The 7,123-nt window shown below is 33.9% G+C and overlaps 1 non-coding gene across 1 annotated transcript; it reads left to right on the forward strand.

Annotated features, from left to right (window-relative positions):
• Nucleotides 1–4,260: 4,260 nt before the first annotated feature.
• Nucleotides 4,261–4,367, forward strand: LOC125174190 (U6 spliceosomal RNA). The gene has a single exon (XR_007155317.1). It is a non-coding gene; the product is annotated as a U6 spliceosomal RNA (small nuclear RNA).
• The last annotated feature ends 2,756 nt before the right edge of the window (nucleotides 4,368–7,123 follow it).

The raw sequence follows: 7,123 nt of genomic DNA on the forward strand, positions 1-7,123 counted from the left end.
TAACCAAGTAGTGCCAAACATTAGTCTCTGTATTTATATTTGTATTTTCAGCTTTTTGTTGCCAAATAAAACCATTGCAATTGAGTTGAGAACAGTGAAGAAAAGCAGAAGTCAAATTATTAATTAATATATAAATGTTGAATTTTCTCCAACTTCAAATGCTGTCATGGCCTGATTTATAAATCACAGTTTCACAGTAGTTTGAAAAGACAAACGTGGTAGGAAACCTTGAGGGGAGAATGAAGTAGAAGGCATAAGGAAGAGAGAGAGGCACTTTCTATATACTCTTCTTTGTAATTTTGATATCTGGAAGCATGCAGCATTCTACCTATTTTTAGATATAAATTAATGGTAACTCAAAAACTGAAAGAACACTGAAATATATGTCCTAATTGTAATTCCATTGACTGCCATAAACATGCTGCAGGAAAAATAAATAACAAACTAATCAAAGTAATTCATGAGCATAGTATTTATACACCCTCAATCTTGGCAAAATACGGTGTGAAGAATCATAGACAAATCCGGAAGTATTTTTAATAGGCTTATTGATTGTACTACTGTAGGCAAAGCGTTATGTTTTTGATGCATTAAATAATAGAATAAATGGGTAAATGTTTTGATGTTTCACTTTGGAAAAACAATATATATTGAATGGGGGAAAGGCAAGTACAAACCCAATAGGGATGGATTGGAATTGGATATACTAGTGTGAACTTATGATTTCTTATATATGTTTATTAGTATGTATGTATATGCATGTTTATGTACACATGTACATATGTAAGTGGGTATCTACAATTAGGTAAGTGTATGTATATGCGTGTATGTATATATGTATATATATGCATTTTTTCTTAGCTCTGTCCAAGAAAAGGATCAAGAAGAAATGACACCCCAGTAGCAACGAAACCACCTAGTGCCCATAACTTCTCTGTTACCACTCTTCCCTAAGATGAACGAAGGCGCTTTGAAGAATCTGATACCATGGCTGGGCACAGTAAGTACAAGCTGCTTTTGGTACTTCTTGTTGTGCCAGAAAGTAAAGAAGCACTAAAAAAAAGAGTGATGGGAGCTTGTTATAAGGATACAACCACCAGTTTGAAGAGATGCTTACTGGCCAAACCTGGGACAATTTTAGCACCAAAATAATTATACACCTTAATGAATTATAATCCATTAAATGAATGGGAATTAATGGGTCTATAATGGTGATAAATGGAGAAATGAATAATTGAAGAAAAGGGATCTCTTCCTTATAGTAAATACAGATGACTAACTCATCAATGTGGAGGGAATGTTAAACTTGGAAAATAATCATTTGATAAATATGTTATTTATCATTATGAATGATGACAAATTATGAATGTATGACAAATTTAAAAAGAATTTTTTAATATTTATTTTTCAGAGAAGGAGAGAGAGAGACAGAGAACGAGCAGGGGAGAGGCAGAGAGGGGGGAGACACAGAACCCGAAGCAGGCTCCAGGCTCCAAGCTGTCAGCACAGAGCCTGATGCAGGGCTCAGACCCATGAACTGTGAGATTGTGACCTGAGCTGAAGTTGGACGCTCAACCTACTGAGCAATCAAGGCATCCCTAAAGCGAATTTTTAATTAGGAGTAGAATATTTGCATTGTCCTAAAGTATCTCCCCACAGATTAACTATTAATTTCAAGGGAGAAAAACGTGTAATTATACAGTGGAGATTTAGGTACCATTTTGGTGAGGTGATCAAAATTGACATCACTGATAAAGGATAGATGGATATGTTATGTCTCCAGGTGTGATAACTTAGAAACATACAACACAACTATGCAGTGTCCATAACATCAACCTAATCATAAGAAAACATCAGACAAACATAGAAGAACATTTGACTTTAAAAAATGGTCTTAATTTTCCAAAGAAGACATCCAGATGTCTAACAAATACATGAAAAGATGCCCAACATCACTCATCATCAGGGAAATACAAACCAAAACTACAATGAGCTACTATCTCACACCTGTCAGAATGGCTAATATTAGCAACACAAGAAACAACAGGTGTTGTTGAGGATTCAGAGAAAGGGAAACCCTCCTGCACTATTGGTGGGAAGCAAACTGGTGCAGCCACTCTAAAGAATGGTATAGAGCTTCCTCAAGAAACTAAAAATAGAACTATCCTACAATCCAGCAATTGCACAAAGGATACAAAAATACAGATTCTAAGGAGTACATGTACCTCAATGTTTATAGCACTATTATCAACAATAGCCAAACAATGGAGAGAGCCCAAATGTTCATCGACTGATGAATGGATAAAGAAGATGTGGGGTGTGTGTGTGTGTGTGTGTGTGTGTGTATGTGTGTGTGTATAATGGAATATTCCTCAGCCATCAAAAAGAATGAAATCTTGCCATTTGCAATGACATGGAGGGAACTAGAGTGAATTATGCTAAGTGAAATGTCAATCAGAAAAAGTCAAATACTATATGATTTCACTCACTGTGGAATTTGAGAAACAAAACAGATAAATATTTGGGAAGAGGGGGCAAAAAGAGAACAGAGGGAAACAAATTATAAGAGACTCAATGATAGAGAACAAACTATGGTTTGACAGAGAGGTGGGTGGAGATTGGCTAGATGGGTGATTGGTACTCAGGATGGCACATGTGATGAGCACTGGGTGTTGTATGTTTAGTGATTAATCACTGAATTCTATTCCTGAAACCAATATTGCACTGTATGTTAACTAACTAAAATTTAAAATGAAAAAATGGGTCTTTATTCTTCAAACTGTCAATGTCATAAAAAATAAAGGAAAACTGCTGGAGATGTTCAAAATTAAAGGAAACTACAGAGAGATGGCAGATAGCACTATATCTAGCCTTAGATTGCATGCTCGGAAAGAGGGAGGGAATGGTATAAAAGAAATTACTAGAACAACTAACAAAATTGGAGTATTGATGGTAAATTAGATATATTATATCAATGTCAATTTATAAAATTGATAATTATATGTGATTATATCTTTATTTTTCATATTTAGAGGCAAAGGGTTATTTAATTTATTCTCACATGATTGTGTGTATATATATAACTTCCCCCATAAGATCTTTGAGAAGGCAAGAATGTTCACTTTCACCACTTCTATTCAACATTGGATGCACTAGAGAGTGCAGTAGTGTAAGAAAAATAAATGAAAGCCATCCAGATTGGAAAATAAAAAAATTGGAATTACTAAGTGAGGTTAGCACATTGGGGAATACCAGATGTATATACTAAAATTAATTTTATCATATATATTAACAACATAAAATTGGAAATTTAGATTAAAATAAATAGTATTTACAATAGCATTAAAAGATAAAATACTTAACAAATCTGAAAAATATGTACAAGACCTATACACGCTGAATATTTTAAAATTCTGATGAAAGATTTCAAAGAAAATTTAATTAAATGGAGAAACACACCTCATTTACGAAAAGGAACACAAAATAATGTTAAGATGTCAATTTTCCCAAAATTAGACTATAAATAATGCAGTCTCAGGCAAAATCTTAACAGGATTTTTTTCTATTGGTAGAAATTGGCAAGCTCATTCTAAGGTTCATATAGCAATACAAATTACCCAGAATAGACAAAACAACTTGAAAAAGAAGACTAAAGTTGGATGATTAACAGTATCTGACTTTAAGACTTATTAAAAATTATAGTGGTCAATACAGTGTGATCATGGTGTAGGGTAAACAAATAGATTGATGGAATATAATAGAAATTACAGAAGTGGACATACACATACATGGTCAATTGATATTCCAGAAAGGTACAAAGTCAATTCCATAGGGAAGAAATAGAATTCTTACAGTGTTCTAGAATAATTGAGTATCCATTTATTTCTTTTAAAAATCTTAATACATACTTTTCTCTAAACACAAAAATAAACTCAAAGTAGTTCATAAAATTAAAGGAAACACCAAAAACCACAAACCACTAGAAGAAAACGTGAGAGAAAATCTTTTTGATTTTGGGTAAAGTTTTCTTAGATGTAACACCAAATTCACAATATATCAAAGAAATAGTTCATATATGGAACATCATCAAAATTAAGAACTTTTGCTCTTTGAACAACACTGTTAAGGAAGTGAAAACAGAAACCAAACATGGGTAGAAAATATTCGCAAACCGCACATCTAGCAAATAACTTATTTTCAGAATACATAGAGAACTCTCAAAACTCAATATTGAAACAGCAAACAACCCAATTAAAAAGAGTGTTTGCTTTGACAGCACATATACTAAAATTCGAACGATACAGAGTAGATTAGCATGGTTCTTGAGCAAGGATATCACACAAATTTGTGAAGGGTTTCATGTTTGAAAAAAAGAAAAGCAAACAGATGATTTGAATAGCTACTTTATCAAAGAATATATATATATATGTCTGTGTGCGTATATAAATATATGGTAAAAAGTATGTGAAAAGATGGTCAACATCATTAATCACTGGAGAAACATAAATTAGAACAATTAGATAACACTGCACACCTATTAGAAATATTAGAAAGTTTAAAATTAAAATACTGATGAGGTGTTAAAATGTTGGTTAAGATGTATAACAACTGAAACCCTCACACACTGCTGGCATAAACACTAAATATAACAACTGCTTTGAAAAATAGTTTTCAGTTTCTTAGGAAGTTAAATATACTTTTACCATATGACCCAGTCATTTCATTTCTAGTTATTGTCGCAATAAAAATGAAAGCATATTTCATTTGCTTGTTCACAAATGTTATTTGTAATTATCCTAACCTGGAATCAATCCCTATCTCCAACAAAAGGTCAATGGATAACACATTGTATAATTTGGTATACAATGGAATACTACTCAGTTATTAAAAGCAATGAACTATGGATTCAGTCACCAATCTTGAAACAAATGAAAATAATTATGCTGAGTGAAAGAAACCAAACCAAAAAAAGTATGTAGTATTTGATTCTACTTTTATGAAATTCTATAAAATGCAAATCCACCTATAAAGACAGAAAGCAAATAAATGGTTGTCTGGGATGGAGGGAGTGGGTAAAGTATATATAACACCTTTAAAGATATAAAACAATAAACACACAATTGCTTTAATATTTCCAATATTAAAAAAAAAAAACCAAGGTTGCTGGGGCGCCGGGGTGGCTCGGTCGGTTAAGTGTCCAACTCTTGATTTAGGCTTAGGTCATGATCTCTTGGTTCCTATGATCAAGCCCCGTGTTGGGCTCTGCGCTGATGACATGGAGCCTGCATGGAATTCTCTGTCTTTCCTCTCTGCCCCTCCTCAATTCGCACACACTCTCTCTCAAAATAACTAAACATTAGGAAAAAAACCCAAGGATGCATGCAATTAACTAAGTGAAGTCTCCTCTTAATGCATAAAAGAAAATATTTCAGTAAGACAAACTTCTAAAGAAGAGAACTATAGATTTGAAGGGTTCTTTACAAATCAGTCATTATTAAAGAATTGCTCATTCTCTTGAAACTATTGCTGAGCCACATGCCATTTTTAAAATATGGAAATTTTGGGGCACCTGGGTGACTCAGTTAGGCATCCGACCAGCTCAGGTCATGATCTCATGGTTCATGAGTTGGAGCCCTGCATCTGGTTCTGTGCTGACAGCTCAGATCCTGGAGCCCACCTTGGATTCTGTGTCTCCCTCCCTCTCTCTGCCCCTCCCCTGCTCATGCTCTGTCCCTCTCTCTCAAAAATGAAAATACTTAAAAAAAATTAAAATATGGAAATTTCATTACTTTTTCTACAAAGTTTTTAATCAATTTGTATACCTAAATATATTCCCGGCAAGTAACTCATTTAAGGAAAATGATTTTTTTTAAGGTTTTTTTCCTTTAAAGAAATGAAATGCTAGATATAACAAGAATATGGCCTTGTGAAAAGAAGCAGGTGGAAATATATTAGTAGCCACATGTTTCATATAGAAAATCACCTCCTTAAGATGCTCAGCTTCACAAATGTGTAAAGAATAGCTCTGTGGCAGGTGGCAAAATGACTCACCAAAGATGTTCTAATTCCTAGAACCTGTGAATTTGTTAAATTCCAGTGCAAAAGGATTAAAGAAGTAGATGGAATTCAGGTGATCAGTGGGTTTTAAAATAGAGTGATTATCCCTATTACCTGCATGGGTTCAAAATAATCACAAGGTTTCTTAAATGTGGAACAGTAACGCAGTAAGGCAGAGTAATATGATGTAAAAAAGATTCAACCAGCCATTGCTGACTTTGAAGATGGAAGGAAGCCACAAATCAAGTCATGAGGTGGCCTCTAGAAGCTGGAAAGTGCAAAGAAAACTCCCCTCCAGAGCCTCCAGAAAGGCATAGAGCCCTACCAACCCCTTAAGTTTAGTTTGTGAGACCCATTTTGGACTCCTGATCTCCAGAACTGTAAGACAATAAATGTGTGTTGTTTGAAGCCACTAAGTGTGTGGCATTTCACTACAGCAATAGAAAACTAATACAATCTTTATACTTTCAATCACTATAAAAGACTATGGCTCTGCCTGCCAGGAAATTACCATCCTGGGCTTTTATGTCACATGAATGAATGTACGGAAAGACAGTTTTCCTCAAGTCACATAGTAAATTAAATATTCTCTGTGTAGTATCTGTTGAGATCAAACTAGCTACCTCAATTAAAATTTATGAGCTAAGAAAACGAGGGGGCAAAAGTGACAACCAATATTACTTCAAAAATCCTTTAATTTGTTTAAAAAACAGTAGCTTTATACCTTGTGCTTTTCCTTAATAGTTTTGATGGATTTTGTCAACAGGTGCTCTGATGAAGGTGGAAAGGAGTCTTGGATTTTAATGAAAATAAATCTTGCTGTCACCTCCCAACTGGACAGAGATCTGCTACTGTGGCAAGTGCAATTTGTTTAGAACTTCCATACATGCTTCTCTTTGCCAAACATAACACCATCATCATCATCATCATCATCATTACTACTACCAGTACTGCCACTAATATTTTAGTGCCTCAATTACCTATAGAAAGCCATATTATTTACATCAAAGTAAAGAGTACCATTAAAATTCATAAAATTTTTCAATTATTTTATTACAAACTATGT

Source organism: Prionailurus viverrinus, chromosome C1, assembly GCF_022837055.1.
Source record: "Prionailurus viverrinus isolate Anna chromosome C1, UM_Priviv_1.0, whole genome shotgun sequence".
In the NCBI taxonomy this organism is placed as follows: Eukaryota; Metazoa; Chordata; class Mammalia; order Carnivora; family Felidae; genus Prionailurus; species Prionailurus viverrinus.